This window comes from Sciurus carolinensis, chromosome 16 (genome assembly GCF_902686445.1).
Source record: "Sciurus carolinensis chromosome 16, mSciCar1.2, whole genome shotgun sequence".
Classification (NCBI taxonomy): Eukaryota; Metazoa; Chordata; class Mammalia; order Rodentia; family Sciuridae; genus Sciurus; species Sciurus carolinensis.
In genome coordinates this window covers 539,539-557,255 of record NC_062228.1, presented here as the reverse complement: position 1 = coordinate 557,255, position 17,717 = coordinate 539,539, and the positions used below count along the sequence as shown (strand labels likewise).

General features: G+C 49.5%; 1 protein-coding gene across 4 annotated transcripts in view; it reads right to left on the bottom strand.

The window, feature by feature from the left end:
* Window positions 1-17,717, bottom strand: part of Ankrd11 (ankyrin repeat domain containing 11) — a 161,318-nt gene that overhangs the window by 87,938 nt on the left and 55,663 nt on the right. For 3 of the 4 annotated variants that reach the window (XM_047529254.1, XM_047529251.1, XM_047529253.1), the window contains exon 2: window positions 9,364-9,427. The gene's annotated coding sequence lies outside the window, so the exon portion shown is untranslated. Of the gene's footprint in view, window positions 1-4,662; window positions 4,758-9,363; window positions 9,428-17,717 lie in introns of those variants that run through there. The other variant, XM_047529252.1, reaches the window with a different exon arrangement.

The following is a 17,717-nucleotide window of genomic DNA, read 5'->3' as shown; positions in this document are numbered from 1 at the left end:
GTCTGTGGTGGAAGCGTGTCACTGCACATCTGTCCCAACGCAGAGTGCACAGCACCCAGAGTGAGCCCTGATGCAAACTGGACCCTCATGATCCTCATGTGTCAGGGTGGGTTCCTCAGCTGTGTGGGACGGGCCGCTCTGCTCAGAAAGCTGAGGTGGGGGAGGCTGTTGGGGCAGGGAGAGCCCACAGGACATGAGGGAACTCTGCACTTTATGTTCAGTTTTTCCATAAACCTGAAACTATTGGTTTAGTTTCCTGTTTTGTTTGATGGTGATGGGGATCAAACCCAGGGCCTCATCCATGCTAGTCATCCACTGAGCTATGACTCCAGTCCTTGTCTTTTTTTAAAGATCCTCCTGCCACACAAAGTCCATTATAGCAGGACAGGGCTTGGACTCCCAAAGTTCACCTACTAGGGTAGTTCCCATGCTTGGGCCTGTCCAGGCTTCTGAGGCCCCTGGCTTACATAACAGAAGCTGGTCCTGAAGAGCTATAGCAGGAACCTTGTATGCAGACTTATCAGAGCACAGCCATTCCAACTCAGGACTTCCCTGAGATCTCCACACACTACCTCTAGGTTCACAAACAAGCTGATATGCTCCCTACCCAATCCCAAGGCCAACCTGAACAAATGACAACCCATCAGGATGGAAAAGAACACAAAAATATAGGAAAGTCCCCTTCTCCAGAAAAACCCAGTACTTAAAAGTTTTACTAATCACATTATAAATTACTCTACAGATAAAATAAAAATCATATTTGGGGGTGAGATGTCACTCAGCAATAAAGGTCTTGCCTAGAATACTTGACCCTAGGTTCAATTCCCAGCAAAACCAAATAAAAAATAAATTGCATTTGGCCCAGGCACAGATATGAACTGCTAGTCCCAGCTACAGGGTGAAGCAGAAGGGTGACATGAGCTCAGGACTCTGAGGCCAAACTGGGCAACACAGCAAGACCTTATCTCAGAAAACAAAATACTGAGCTGAGTGCAGTGGCATAAGCCTGTGATCCCAGGGGTTCCAGAGGTTAAGGAAGGAGGATCACAAGTTTGAGGTCAGCCTGGGCAATTTAGTGAAACCCTGACTCAAAATAAATAAAAAGCATGACTGAAATGACCCTTGAGAGTGAACACTGCAGGCAAGTCACTGAAAGAAGGGTGGAGAAAGAAGGTACCACCCTCTGGGCTCCTCTGGAGAGGCCAGGCGGAAGCCAGGCACAGTGGTGCTCACCTCTAAGCCCAGCTGCTCCAGAGATAGAGGCAGGAAGATGGCGAGTTCAAGGACAGTCTTGGCCACAAAGCAAGACTCCACAATCAAGAAATGGGGGAACCCCCTCCAGGGGCATGACTGTTCCTAGGTCCTGACAACCTTCCAGCAGGACCTTCCTCTGAACTCTCAGTGTGTTCTCTACAGGACCCCAACGAGGCACTGTCCCAGGAAGACCAACACTGCCAAGTACCCCGAAACAGCTTTCACATCAACAGCCACAGAGGTAACTCACACCTGGCGGAACTTTGTTTGTTTTGTTTTTTTCTGGGGGGGGGGGGGGGGGGGGCGCATGATTTTTTTTTTAGTTATAGACAGACATGATACCTTTATTTTATTTGTTCATTGTTTATGTGGTGCTGAGGATCAAACCAAGTGCCTCATACGTGCTAGGCAAGCACTGTAGCACTGAGCTGTAACCCCAGCCCTAGTGGGACATTCTTAAACTTCCCAGGTAAACACTCCATGAAAGTGTGTTGACAGGGAGACTCCACAAATTTCTGCTATAAGAATGAAGTCAAACACCTGATATGTGCCAATCACACCAGTCACAAAGGCATTAAAAACAGGTGGCCCTGCTACCCCTCCTGGATGAAGGAGTGAAGGAGCTCAGTGAAGTCTCAAGCCCCAGTGAGGCTGAGTGCTTGGGTTGCTGGCTGCTTCCTGCAGAATTCACTGCCCAAGGATGGCAGGGCTTCTGCAGGTGAGGTCACAAGAGGATCAGCTAAGACACCAGTTTCACAGGCAAACTGAGGCCACAGTGCCTGTGATGGCAACCCCGGCAAATCTACAGATGGAGTGACTTAACACATGGTCAACCAGCTGCTTAAAAAGAGAGATGCCCCAGAACACCTGTGGGAACCCTGCTCCTCCCCAGGAAGGGTGCAGACTGCCTTCACATCACACAGCTCGGAGAGCAGAGGAGAGAAGGCTGGCACAAGACAGGGAATGCAGGGACTGTGGGGCTCTCGAAGCAAACGCTGCCCGACGGCTACTGGCCAGGCACTGGAGAGCACCTGCACCCCTCCTGCAGTCCTCCGAGACACCAGCACCCAGACAAGCCCGCCCCAGGCGGGGACACACAGCTCCCATGAGGTGGGGGCCTCACGAGGGCCTCTGAGGTGCCCGTGCTTCCCTCTGCCTCCCCACCACAGCACCAAAGAGGAGCTCAAGACTCTAAGAATGACACTGTCTGAGTGGAGGCCCACTTTCAGAAGCCCAAATCGAGGGAAGATGCCTGCCCTGGGGATACCTGAAGCCTAGCAACTGCTGTGCACCCAGGCCCTGCTGGCCTCTGCTTGTAAAGGTGAACAGCCACAGAAGACTGTCCTTCAGAAAAGGAGGCACTGGGTGATGGTCTGGGCTGAAAGGAAAGAGCTACCTGTGGAGATGACCCCCGTGGACAGAGCTGCCCCAACACCACCACTCCATTAGCCGACACCCGGGGCAGGCCCTTCCTCGGACACAACCCAGCAGAGGGCACAGGTGCCACAGGTATGCTGGCACCACTCCTGATCCTGGGAGTCAGGGATGGACTCTGAATGTCGCCTACTCCTACACCACTGCGTGCTAACAAAACCTGCACACATTTATGAGGGTGCAAGACCCAGAGCTCACCCCTACCTGCCTCACAGTGTTCCAGGGACCAAAACCTCAGGCAACTGTGCATCACTTTGACTTTCAAAAAGAACTAAAAACATGGAGCCACCATGTGATTACAGTGCTGGCTTCTGGGTGGCATTCTTTTCCCTGGAATGGGTAACGTCAACCATCTTAGCAACAGTGGAAACATAGACCACCATGAACAGTCTGGTTTCAACCTTACCAAAAAAGTGTCTGATAGGGCTGGGGTTGTGGCTCAGAGGTAGAGCGCTTGCCTGGCAAGTGTGAGGCACTGGGTTCAATCCTCAGCACCACGTAAAAATTTTTAAAAAAATTTTTAAAAAAGGTATTGTGTCCATCTACAACTAAGAAAAAATTACAACAGTGTCTGACACAGTACCTCCTCTTGGCACTACAACCAGCAGCAGTCAGGCTCAGGTTCAACTACCCGCCAAGGTGCCTGGGTGAGGCTGCAAGAGTAAAGGACAGGGAGAGCCCCACCAGGGCTTCCTTTTTGGCAGGCCCCTGGATGCTGCCAAGTAAGTTTCCCACAGTCCTTCTAGAACCTGCCCTCAGGTAACTTGAACTGGACCACAACTGATGCTCTCCTGAGGAAGGGAAAGGAAGCATGTGGCCCCTGTCTGCAGAGCAGCCTCTGACCTTGCTGCCGCCGCCTAGCTCCTTGCTCCTGCCAGCAGAGCTCTCCAGCATGAAGCAGCACTGCAGAAAGTCCCGGGGGACTCCAAAGATGCCAGCCAGCCACACACCATCACAGTCCTGTGCCTGGTACCCACTTTGTCTTCTGTTTCTTTATTATAAAAATGCAGCCATAAACTGGGCAAGGTGGTGCACACCTGCAATTCCAGCACTGGGAGGCTGCAGTAGGAGGATTACAAGTTCAAGGACACCCTGGGCAACTTAGTAAGGTCCTAGGTAACCTAGCAAGACCCTATCTCAAAATAAAAAAGGCCTGGGGATTTGGTTCAGTGGTTAGGTATCCCTGGGTTTAATCCCCAATCATATTCTCCCCTCCCCCCCAAAAATAGCAGTGGGCTTAGTGCCTGGAGCAAGAAACCCATCGAGGTCTCCAATTCTGAGCTGAGCACATGCCTGATGATCTCCAGGCCAGATATGCTTCATGCCAGCAACTGCACACCACAGACATTTTCCCTGGGTGCGCATCATCTACCCTCCTCGGCAACATGGGGGAGCAGGTTTATAGAACTGCAGGTGGGCACTTGGCATCACAGACCTGGGGCAGCAAAGTCATCGCTGCCCCTAGAAAGATGCCAGAGCAAAAGCACCACATGAACCACAAGGCAACAGCCACTGCCCATGGGAAAGAACCCTTTTATTCAGCACACGTGAACTTGAGGGCACCAGGATACCAGCGAGGATGGCTGAGCAGTACACAGGTCTAGGGATAGAAAACAAACTGGAAGGCACATGACAGAAAGCCAGAGTTAGCAGAACCCAGAGGCCAGCACCCAAGGGGAGAAGAGGCACTTCTGAGACCATATGGCTAAGAGCAGCACAGGACAGACCCAGCAGCTGGCTCTTGGGAGGCAGCAGGAAGGGTGCAGTGGACTACAGACGAGAAGGCCACTTGAACGCACACTGAGACACTTCAGAACAGGCACACTGAGAGCACAGCTGAGAGGGGCCTGAGAAGAGGTCACCAGGAAAGGCACAGCCATAATTCGGAGAGAGCAAGCAAACCCAAGTCAGGAAGCCCAGCAACACTGACCGCCCTCCCAGCATGCACTTCCTGCTGTGTCCCCCAGCACCCACCTGCCAGGTCCAGTGAAGCCGTGGGACAACAGTCATGTAGACAGATAAGAAATTAACTCCTCTGTTCACACACTACCACCCAGTTTTCCATTAACCTTTAAAAAAAAAAAAAAAAAAAGCAAGCCTGATAAATTGCGAGACACAGAACCGAGAGGCTACAGCTTGAGCCTGGAGCAGGGTGCAGCAAGCCTGGACACAGGCTATGGGGAGCCGTTGCATAAGAGGGGCCCTGAAAACAGGGAAGTGGTCACACATAGCTCCCCACCTGTTACAGGAGTGTGGGGGTGCACAGCAAGGCAGAGAAGGAGGAAAGGGGACTGCATCCACCTCATTTAACAGAGTTCACTGCATGGCCAGCTGTGCCAAACACAAAGGGGATGGGCTGGGGGTACTCCGTGGTGGAGCACTTGTTCAGCACGTGTGGGGTACTGGGTTCCATCCTCAGCGCCACGTATAAATACACAAGTGTATTGTGTCCATCTACAACTAAAAAACAAGAAAATCAACACAACAAAACACAGAGGGGAACCTTCAGTCACCTTTAGAAGGTGATGGCACACATAAGCACTGTCCCATGAGAACTGTCCCACGACCCTGGACAGAAAACAGCAGCAAAATAAGACCCAAGAGCCGTCCCCAAGCCCTTCTCAGGTCCAAGCCTCCAGTCCGGTGACAACAACCCATAGTGAAGACCACTGCCAGCCAGAACCAAGAGCACCTACAGTGTCCTGCCCACCCTCAATCCTGACAGGCAAGAACACAGAAAGAGTGTCCAAGTCCCACCAGTCACAAGGTTGCTGGGGAAGAGGGCCAGCGCCTGGGGAAACCAACACATTTTACATCAGCAAGTCTGATCTGGTGACGGCTAGTGTTCCCTAGGCTCGATGTAGTTTAAGGGAGCCTAGCCACACAAAACGCCTCAGAATCCCAAAACTGAGATAAAAACTGATCATTCAAAAGAGCACAGTAATTTATGTTAGCAAAATTAGCTATCAGTTTCCTTATAATGAAGCACAGTGTGCTTTGTCACCTACTCTTAAATCCTAATGAAACCTGAGGTTAAACAAGAAGGTAGGTAAGCATTAGGACCGAAAAATCCTTCACACGCTCCAATTCCAATTCAGTACTTCAGCATGTCTTCTGCCACCACTGGCAGAAGCCACCATGCCAGTGACCAGCACCTGATGACTGGCTACCACTCTTGAGGTATCAGGGTCAGAGGGAAATAACCATTCCAGTGACGCAGGAGAACTTCCCAAGCACAGCTTCTCCCTCTGCTCTCAATTCCAGGTGGTGGGACAGAGTCCCCAGAACAGCACTGCTGCCCATCCCCACCTCCAGGCTTGCCTGGGCAGGGACCACCAGTGTACCAATGTGAACTGCAGGCACACAGGTCTTGGCTCTGCTGCCAGGGGGAACTGCTCCACAGTGAACACAGACTGCTCAACACCTGGTCCTAGTGAGCTCGGCCTGCTCAAAGGCCAGACCTAGTAGCTCGGCCTGCTCAAAGGCCGGACCTAGTGAGCTCGGCCTGCTCAAAGCCTGGACCTAGTGAGCTCGGCCTGCTCAAAGGCCGGACCTAGTGAGCTCGGCCTGCTCAAAGCCTGGACCTAGTGAGCTCAGCCTGCTCAAAGGCCGGACCTAATGAGTTCGGCCTGCTCAAAGCCTGGACCTAGAGAGCTCGGCCTGCTCAAAGGCCAGACCTAGTGAGCTCGGCCTGCTCAGAGCCTGGACCTAGTGAGCTCGGCCTGCTCAGAGCCTGGACCTAGTGAGCTCAGCCTGCTCAAAGCCTGGACCTAGTGAGCTCAGCCTGCTCAAAGCCTGGACCTAGTGAGCTCGGCCTGCTCAAAGCCTGGACCTAGTAGCTCGGCCTGCTCAAAGCCTGGACCTAGTAGCTCGGCCTGCTCAGAGCCTGGACCTAGTGAGCTCGGCCTGCTCAGAGCCTGGACCTAGTGAGCTCGGCCTGCTCAGAGCCTGGACCTAGTGAGCTCAGCCTGCTCAGAGCCTGGACCTAGTGAGCTCGGCCTGCTCAAAGCCTGGACCTAGAGAGCTCAGCCTACGCAACGCCTGGACCTTCCAAGACCCTGGAACCTGGTTACATACGCCCCTTCCTCATGTCTCTTTGCAGAAATGTTGATTTCTGCAAATCAAAAACTAATTGCTTTTCTTTCTTCTGTGTGTGTGTGTGTGTGTGTATTTGTGCATGCACGACTGGGATGGCACCCAGGGCTTTGTGCATGGAAAGCACAGACTGCAACTGAGCTCCATCCCAGCCTCGTGCTTCCATCTTAATTAGAGGTGTTCTATCAAAAACATACAAGAATTCTTCCACATAAAAAACACTGCCTTTATTATCCTGACACACCACTTTAGAGACCAAAATGTTTTTGGAAATATTCTACACTTCCACTTCACTTCAGCGTAATTTTTGCACCCTTATGCAACTCCAGTCAGCGCTGGGCCACATTCTGCCCAGAGTTCAGCCTGCTGGCTCTCCTTAAGAAGACACACCCACCAGGGGCCACTTCCCTGGAAACACCTGAAGCCTTCTACCCTGCTAACAAAGTGAGAGCTGTAGTGGCAGTCAGCCCAGAGTTCTGAGCTTGAGAATGGTACAGGACACTAGCTCTGACGATGCTGAAGCTCCTATTTTCTCCTAACCAGAACTCCTTTGCTGGGGGTTAGCACCACCACTTCATGGGCAGCAAACTGAGGTACACAGGACTGAAGTGGTGTGCCTGCGGTCACACAGCATCCCAGTCCTGCAGCTGGACCACCACGTTGCACCTGGCAACAGCTCAGGCAGGACCAGTGCAGAACCCACACAGAAAGCCCTGGCAGGAGATGAGTGGGACAAGTGGGGCAGGGCACACCACATCAGACCCTGCGCGACCACGACCTCACATCTCCTCTAAGCCACTCACACTCACATTCTACCTTAAGAGTCAAAATGAAAACAGTGAAAGCAACAAATGTAAGAACCAAAGATTCTTTTCTAGAGAACCTATAACATTATGATTTTTTGAAAACCCTGCATTTTCAAGCCAGGAAAAATCATGGATGGCAAGTCTCAGGAGACTGTTCACCAGAGGGCTGCCTGCTGTGCAGCGAGGCAGACCTTCCTCCTTGGCAATGTGTTCATCTTTATTCGACCCAAACAACCAGACAAAAAAGGGTCATAATCAAACCAACTAAATATTTACAGTTCACAAACCTGACAGGTGGCGTTGAGCACCTTGGAGTCCCCATAGCACACCATCTACTGCTCACTATCCACCTGGCCCAGACCAAGTAGGCCAATCCCAGATTCTGCCAACAGTCCTGATGTGGTTTCCCTTTGACCAGGGAAACATGGGTTTGAGGCACTGAATACTTAATAATAGTTTAAAATTCACACTAAGATTAGCATCATCTGCTTTTCCTCATTACTCATTAAGATTCACTTTGCAGACACAGACCTGGCTCAGTTCCCAGGTGAGTATGACTGGATTCCTGGCCACCACCCTCTTCCTCCTATGTACCTGGTTCCACCTTTAGGCCAGAAAAACCTCTCCCCTGACCACTGACAACCCCACTGGCTGAGTCAGCGCCTCCCAACTGCTCTCCAACATCCAGCATCACCCCTAACACTCAGTCAAGAGTAAGAGAGGGGCTGGGGTCATAGTTCAGTGGTAAAGAGCTCGCCTAGCACATGTAAGGCACTGGGTTTGATTCTCGGCACAATAAACTGATTGATTGATTGAATGAATGAATGAATGAATGAACAATTGCTCTGTGCCCACCTACAATTAAAAAGCATTTAAAAAGAAAAGAGAGCAAGAGACCTGCAGGGTCCATTTCACAAAGTAGCCTGATCAACAATAACCAAGACAAAGGATGGATAGCTCAGAGTAAGAAAATTCACTCAGAGGGAATAAGAAAGGCTTCCTTCCCATCTGTTAGTAGTAACCCCATGAAACAGATCATCTACTTTTGGACTGTTAACCTGAAAACAAAGAGCAAATCCCTGGGCAAGGCAAGAGAAGCTAAAGTGAGTCTGCATCTTCTTTCCAATCACCAGTTCAGCCATTAGAGAAGATAAGTCATCTGTCACCTCACTGTACCTGCCAAGGAGGACCCTGTCCTAGAGTCAGACCCCAGGCAAAATGGGCCTCCATGGAGCAGATGTACCTGTCACTCCCAGGAAGCCAGGGGTCAGGGCAAACTTGCCCAGGGCCCATACCCTGATCTCAAGACACTAGGAACACCAGTGGCTACAGCCCTGTCCAGCAAAACAGGGCAGCCAGACCAGAGCCCGTCTTGCTCCCTCCCAAGCTGTTCCTCACATGAACAGCTAATTCAATGGGCAGAGTACTATACTACCTCAGCAGCCACAGGGGTCTACAGACTATTTGGGGATGGCAAAGATACTATCAGGGAAGCGAAGAAGAAATCGTCTCTTGTAAGCAAGGCTACTAACCTGATTGATCTTTTAGTCCCATTCCTCTGACTGTGACTCCAGGGGTACTACTCCCTGACCCCAGGGAGCTTGGGGCTGCCACTCTGAACCACCCCAAGTGAACTCAGGACAGAAACTAGAACACTAAGCAATGCCACATGGAGCCCAAGAAGGCCGCGTGGACACTTTGTATTGTATTGTGTATTTGTATTTTACAAGCCAAGGACTACCCCATAGATGGCCAGAGAACGCAGCACACTCACCGATTCCATGGCAGAGAGTCAGCGTTGCTGAGGACTGCAATCAACTCCAGCAGGGTTGTGCGCTCTGAAACAAGAGCAAATCAGATCCCATCAATACTGAGCTCACTTCAGGTTCTTTCACTGCTTGTCTCCACCTGGACCATTCACGCTGACCAGCAGAAGGCTGCTTGGATGGTGCTGGGCAGCTCTGGGTTGTAAAGGTATGGTTGCTCTAGGACACTGTGGACTTAGTGCTCTCTCCTTGAAAACAAGACCCTGCTGGCCAGGCAGAGGGAAGGACACCAGAGGCATGCAAGGGCTGGGCTCTCTGTTCCTGCTGAAGACAGGTGTCCCAGACTTTCCGCCCGCAGGCTTGGATGGTGCTCAACAGACTTCCTGTCCCATACCTCTCTGCGTCCATACTCCCCGCTCCTCCCTGCACTCACCTCCCACCTCCCACCTGAGCATCACCACACCCCACTCAAGGTCCCTCCACCCCTTAATCTGCCTAGGGAGGGATCCATTCTCAAAATTAAGACCATAATTCAGACCAAAGGTGCCCTGCGTGATTCCAAGTCAGAAATGCAATTCCTGCACCCTCCCACATCCCAGGAGACAACCCAACCCAGGAGAGAAAAGAAAGCTGGTGACTCCTCAAGTGCCATGGCTGGGAAGAGAGGTAAGGCCTCGGGTGGGAATACACCAGCAGGGCCTCTTTGGTGGGCAAGCACACTGCTGAACCCAGAGGCCACTCACAGGGCAAAATCTGCCAGGGAGAGACCTACATGGAATGCAGGGCCCCTCTGCACTCCAGTCACTTTATCATTAAGCTGTAGATACAGACATAGATCAACAGTGCAGAATCTCAAACACTGTTAACAGTGAACCAAAAAGACAGGTCCCGGAGCACAGTCCTAGGTGGAGTCGTTCCTTGCTAAGGTGGGAGGCTGGTTCCAGAATCCCCAGGGATATGAGAATTCCAGATGCTCGAGCCCTTGCATGAAATCCAGCAGTACTCACACACACCCTTCCATGTGCTTTAAAGCATTCTATGTCACTTGTGACGCCTAATATAAAGTCAGTGCTATGTAAACAGCTGTTCCCCTGTTCAGCAACTACAGAGACCAAACAAAGGCCTGCACATGTTCAGCAGGGGGGGCCATTCTTTCCCTGAATATTTTTAATTCATCTGGTTGGTTCCACAGATGCTGAAAGAAGATCCAGAGGGCTGGCTGTACTTTTATCTTTCAAAAGCTCAGGAAACATAGTATTTACTAAGACTTCAGAAGAAGATTCAAAACAAGGGTTCCTGCAGGGGTAGGAAGGAGCCCCACAAGCCAAGGGAGCTGGCAGCACACCTGCACCCCCACAGCCTTGCAGCTCCAGGACACACCCAGAGCTTCAGAACACCAGCAGCCGCCACAGGCTGCTGCCCTAGATCCCTCCCCTGATCACAGAGAGGGGGCAACAGGAAGCAACCACCACACTGGTCCCTCTGCAAGTAATCACACATTATGATTAATTCAATGATTTATTTTTACTATTTAAAACTAGGAATTAAAAAAGTACAGACAAAAATATAAAGACAATTTAAAAATTATTTTCGGGCTGGGGAGATAGCTCAGTCGGTAGAGTGCTTGCCTTGCAAGCACAAGGCCCTGGGTTCAATCCCCAGCACCACAAAAAAAAAAAAAAAAAAAAAAAAAAAAAAAAATTATTTTCATTCACCAAATGTTTCTGCATCAAAATGTACAAACTTAAAGGTAAAATCAAAATCTAATATCAAAAAAGATCAAATGACACTATGTACATCTTACGTAATCACTAGACCAGATTTCAAAAGGGTCTCTAACTTCCCAAACCTAATATCAAGTTACCACTCTAGTCTTGCCATATGAACACAATAACATTACAAATAAGAATGCTTTTTAAAGCTAATTTTTAATTTAAGAAGCATGTTTTAAATTACTTAAAACTTACAAGAAAACAATGAGGTGATTTTCATTTCCATTAATCGAGTGTTTAAAAAGGGAAAGATCAGGGGCTGGGGAGATGGCTCAGTTGGTGGAGTGCCTGCCTCGATGCACAGGCCCTGGGCTCAGTCCCAGCACCACTTAAAAAAAAAAAAGGAAAGCTCATACTACAGTGCCATGAAGACAACTCCACACACAAGAAGTGTCAATCGGCAGGGAACCCACTGGCAGGAGGAGTCTGAGGCTCGAGGCTCCTGAGGCTCGTGGGCAAGTGCTGGCCTAAAGAGAACCCCACTCTGCAGGGTGCGCAGAGGGGTTGCTGTCCTCACAGCTGTGATGTGGACTTTTCAGAGCTGCCCTAACCTCGAGGGCTACTGACACAGGCAAGAGTGCGCAGCTTCCAATGAGCACACCTCTGGTTTCCGGGAGAAGCAGCAAGCTTGCAGTCAAGCTTTTCAACCTCCCATCAGAGACTGGAGACCATCATGGGGCACAGCACATCTACCAGGACGACATCACCATTCAACTGCTCAGAGCTGTCTCCACTGTAGCACTTCTCAAGTTGGGGCCTCTGATATCTGGGGTTGGAGCCTGGACACTGAAGAAGAGGGACCCCACCATGCCATGACTGACCATCAACAGTGTCTCCAGCCTACATCCCAGGTCCCCTACAGGGCAGAATCACCCTGTAGAGAAGGACTCTTGTAATCCTCCTTTGACCTCTGAGGAAACTGCACCCAGATTGAATTGAGGTACAGCATTTATTGTTTAGCACTACACAGCTTCAGACAGAACCCAGGTCTTCCAGATCTTGCAAACAAGTTTTTCATTCTGAATGAGGGAAACACCTTTAATCCATTCCATTATTTCAGGAAGACAACACAAATCAAGAGCCTCTAAAATATTAAGAATAAACACTCAAGAAATATTCTAAGATAGGAGAAAACTTTCATTTAGCACATGTGCTCATTAAAACCACCACAACCTTAAGCAATCTACACTTTCAAACTGAAATGCACCAGACTATATTCCTTACTGCCAGCTTACAGCCACAGTAGCTTGAGAATGAGCACAGACACCAGCCATCACAGTGACACAAAAAGCCAGCACAGCACACAGGACTGGTGGTCAATACGGAATGACTGCCCATCCACGTCTAGATGCACAACTTCACCAAGCAATCCGGGGAAGCAACAGAAAGATGAGTCCACCTTGAGAACAGTAGCACAAACAAACTGGTGGCTTCAACTGTTGACAGTGTGCCAAAAGCTATGTGTGCAGGAGAATGTCAAGGATTCCTGAGAAAAGCCAGGAGACATCATCTTTAACACGAATGGTGGTTATCTTGAAGAGCAGAGCAATCCAAGATTTTAAAACTAACTTTCTATCTGTCATGTTTCATCAATTCTTTAATGGATTATACACCACGTTAGGGGTGGAGAAAACCTTTTAAAAATATGCCAAGGAAAAATGTGACATTCAAGTTGACCAACCTCATCTTACTTCTGCATACACTGATGTGAGAAATCAACCTTCCTCTCTCTGCCACCTGAGGCACAGCTTCGTCAACACGCAAGGCCACGTTCAGGAGCACAGGCTACCCTGCCCGACAAGGAAGCACCGTCACAGAAGGGCTCAGCTGCTCTTGGATAAAGAAGCCCAGAACGACTAACATCCTCACCACTATATCTCGTTTCTCTCCTCCACTGCAGTCCTGAGTCACAGAAGATTGTTACCCGGCCAACACTTAACACTATTTAGTTCACGTCCATGTTTACTAATCAAAGACCGGTAACTGCTGACCGCAGTTTCTGCTCAGCATAAGAAGAGCAGTGTATTTAGCCACAGGTATTTAACTTCAATCCACACCAAGAGACCCAGACGTCTTCAGCGGGCCTGTGCACTGTTCTTTCAGATTGACACACTGCTCTCTGGCTCTGAGAGCACTGGCCCTCGCCTCCCTCTTCTGCTTTTCCATTTTCCTCCACACCAGGAGTCCAAATTAGCAAAGTCTCGTCCTACTGCCCCTGTCTTGCTTCACAGGTGTGCAAACACTGATAGACACCACTACTTCTATTTTTTCCCCAGTGCCCACTACGTTATTTTATTTTCGAGACAGGGTCTTGCTGAGTTGCCCAGGCTGACTTCAAACTTGAGTTCCTCTGCCTCAGCCTCCCATGCAGCTGGGATAACAGGGCCGTGCAACCACGCCCAGCTCTGCCACAGTCTCAGGCCGCACCACAACACTTATTAGTATGAGTTAGGCTGACCAGATGGCTTTACACCAAAACTTTCCACCATCTGTGGACACTCGGGACGGGAGCACTCCACGGGCCCTGGCTGGCTGAACCAACACAGACTGTTAGCCCTGGGATCTGTGTGGCGTCACATGGAAACAGTCTCAGCACTAAGTGTGTCCTTGGTCTCTTCACCACACACCCTGGAGTCGGCTTCCACAGGGAATGGTTAGGGGCCTCAGCTACCCTGGTGAAAAGGCTCAGGCACATAAAGAGAGGGGTCAGACGTGATGGGTTACCTGAGGCATGGGGTGACAGGCACCCTGCAGGAGACCCCAACGCTCGAAGTGAGCAGAGCAGCAAAATGCTCAGAGCCCGACTCCAGAAGACTGGGTCACTCATAGCCAGTGCCCTGTGCAGGAGGGTGCATGGCAGGTCGGCCAGGGCCCCTCAGGTAAGGAGATGGAGGAGTGCTCTGCCTCACACCCCACTGCTCGGCAACCAGAAGGTGGGACAAAGGGAAAGGCAATGGCTCTGCGTGCTCTCAAGCGAACCGAGCCCAACCAAGAATGTCGATCCCAAAAGGTGATGTTTCCAGGATTCCAGGTATGTGAGCTTTCTGTGTGACGTGAAGACACAGTAGCATGGCATGCACATGCATTCTCACACATCTGAACCAGACTGGTGGATGCTCTCCTGGTCAACATCTGGGCTGTGACATACCACAATTTTGCAGTGCAGCATCAGGAGAACTAAATGAACTGTACGAGGGACTCCCTGAGTTACTTCTCCCACAGCTATGCAATGTTAGAAAAGAGAGAGTCCACTACTGGCAATTTCATATGGTTTTACCCACCGTTAACTGACTTTATGAGTCCCCACAGGAACCCCACAGTGTAGGTATCTGCATATCCCCCTGCACAGAGAATACTAAGGCCCTGGGAGACCTGTCATCCACACAAACCCTCATTCTCCCTGTGAAACAGACATGTGCCTGCTGCTCCCCAAGCTAGCTCAGAGAGGAGACCGGGGGTCCAGCTGCCCTCGCTGACTGTGAGGTCCTCTGGCATTCAGTGTCGACAGCGCTGCGGGAGCACCCATCTGCACCCTGCCAGGCCTTGGTTGGCCCTGCCTGCTTCCAGGAAAACAGGCCTCCCTCCCTCCACCCACTTTTTAAAGGACTAGGTGTCATCTGTTACTGTTTCTTTGACTTAGTATAAATGAGACAGCACAGGGAATAAAGGCAAGGGAGCTCCCATACACCCTGCTCCCATGGCAACATGACTTCCACTACAGGAAGAGGAACAAGGCCAGGTTAGGGTTTCGACACACTTCTCTTTATAGCTTCCACGGAACAACTGTGGCGAGAGGGCACAGGGCACCACCCAGCACAACTACCGCACCACCTCCAGGGCAGGCCACAGGAAGGACAGGCCAGGCCTCCTCACAACACAGAACCGCCCTGACCTCCCTAAACTCAGAATGAAGCAAAAGAGTTCTCAGAAGTGAAAAGATGTGCAGTTGTAATGAAAAACAAGAAGGGAGATTGCAGGTCAGAAGTTGGAAAACGCCTAAAAATGGACTCCACCAAAGAAGTGAAGCCACAAACCCTGGACCAGCAATCTCAGCTGGGGGACACGGCTAGGTTGCTGCTCCTGAGCATCAGGCTACCACCTCCCTCTGACCCTGTGAACACCATCCTGGATGGTGGGGTGTGGGCCAGGGACACTCCCCATGCTCTGACACAACTCGAAACCTAAACCCGCCTTTTCAGAAGGCTACACCAGGAGAACACTACCAATCCACCTCCAGCTCGCAGCAAAGCACAGAACCCACCTAGACACACTGTGTCATCCCCACCAAAACTCAAATGTGAAGCCCTGCTAGGAAGAGCGGCCGGGTGGGGGGTACTGAAGCTGGAGGAGCACCTTTCTCCAGAACTCTGACCCTTCTCCCCTTCCACACACATCCTGCTGCACTTCCTCTTTCTCTTCATGCATGAACAGTACCAGGCCTTCACCTGAAGCCAGGCAGGTGTTAATGCCATGCTCTTGGACTTCCAAAACTGTGGGTCAAAGCAAATCTACAAATAAGATTTACAAATCTTATTTGTAAATCACCCTGTCTCTGGTATTCCCCGCCACCCCCCATTTTTTTTTTTTTTTTTTTGCTTTTGAATACTTTGTTTACCATTAGTCAAGTATGCATCCAGATAATTTCCTATTCCTGTAGGTCTTCTGTAGTTATACATTTAAAGAACTATATTTATTCTGTGGGTAAGACTTTAAAAAAATTTTTTTATTTGTTCTAATTTGTTGCACATGACGATAGAATGCGTTTATACATTTTGATAGCTCATGCATAAATGGAGTGCAATCTCGCATTTTTCTGATTATATATATTGTAGGATCATCTGGTATTCTCTTACAGAAACAGAAATCAAACTAAGAAAATAATCAGAAAACTCAAAATAAAACATGCCTATGTTGTCTCTGAAGTTCAGTCACCCTCACTGTTTCGTGATCAGAGTCATGGACGTTGGAGATACCCAAGATGCCAGCAATCATGACATGGTTGTTTTACTCCATCAGAAGTGTGAAGCTTCTACAGAACAAGTGCTTATTTATGCTCAGTCTCTCACACCATTCTGCCTTATTCCTACAAAATGGACAATCTGTGTAGGACAGGCTTCAGGACACACTGCACCAGCCTGTCTTTTGTTAAGTAGAAACCTCAGAATCAGATACAGCTCCACAAAAATACTATGTTCATGCCAAAGTCTTGCTCACAAGTTCTTACACAGCCCCTCCCCGCAGGCCCACATCAGGATAGAACAAGACGGGTGGCAGTACAGCTCCAGAGAGGCAGTGTACCAACCAAGAGCAGGGAGCACCCCTGAGAGACCAAAGGTACCATCAATGGGACAGACAGTCCAAAAGCTAGAGCTAAAGCAAGACTGCCAGATCAGATAAAGAAAGGAGAGTTCTTAGAAGAATCTTCTAAGAGTGTGTGTGCGTGGGCACATACGTGTACAGAAATGAGTTTGGCAAAGCTGTGTGACCACACACCAGCATGCCACTAGCAGTGGGCAATCAGAAAGAAAACCTTAAAAAAAAATTCTATTTATAATGATTTCAAAATATAAAATATTTAGCAATAAACTGAACCCAAGAGATCTGAGACTTGTGTATTAAGAACTACAAAACACTGACAAAAGAAATTCAAGATCTACACAAATGGGGGGACCTCACAACTGTGGGTTAAGACAGCAGCTCTTCCCCAGGTGACCTGCTGGTCTCATCATGATCCCTATCAAAAGCCCAACCACAGGCTGGGTGGCAGCTCAGTGCTAGCACTTGCCTAGCACGGGTGAGGCACTGGGTTCGATCCTCAGAACCACATGAAAATAAATGAAATAAAGATATTGTGTCCATCTAAAACCTTTTAAAAAAAAAAATTCCAACTGCCTTCTTCATCCCCACAAACTGAACAAGTGATCCTAGAGCTTGCAGAGGACTGTAGACACTTGCCCTTAAACAGATCATATTCTGTACCTTACAGAACCTTAAGTTTCTCCAGCCTGTTTTGAGAGGAAGGAGGAAGACGGTGTTATCTAATACTCAAAGACGGTATATCTAGTACTCATATGACCCCAGGTTTTCTCCAAAATGATTATTTTTTTAATTATTAGGGGGAAAATCAGATTTTAATCTATAAAACCCTAAAACCACTTTCCATATCCAACATAACATTCTTTCCTTTAAAAATACATCCCTATCACAGGTCACAGGGGTACATACCTGTACCCAGCAACTCAGAAGGCTGAGGCAGGGTGATCAAGTTTAGGGCCAGCCTGGGCAACTTGGTGAGAGCCTGTCTCAAAATTTATAAAAATTTTAAATGGACTGAGGATGTAGCTCAGGGGTAAAGCACCCCTGGATTCAAACCCCAGCACCCTCACCCCCCCAAAAGGAAAACAGATCCCTGTCCCTATACGTGAACTATGCTTTTCATTTAGACTGTGAACCCTGGGCGGTAATTTGCATACCCTAACATCTGAGATGTAGTGGATGCACTGTCCATGAAGGGTAAGCAAGGAAGGCAGGAACTCCCACTGTGGACACAGAATTGAAGCACGGGTGAAGTGAGCCTCTGCTCAGACTTC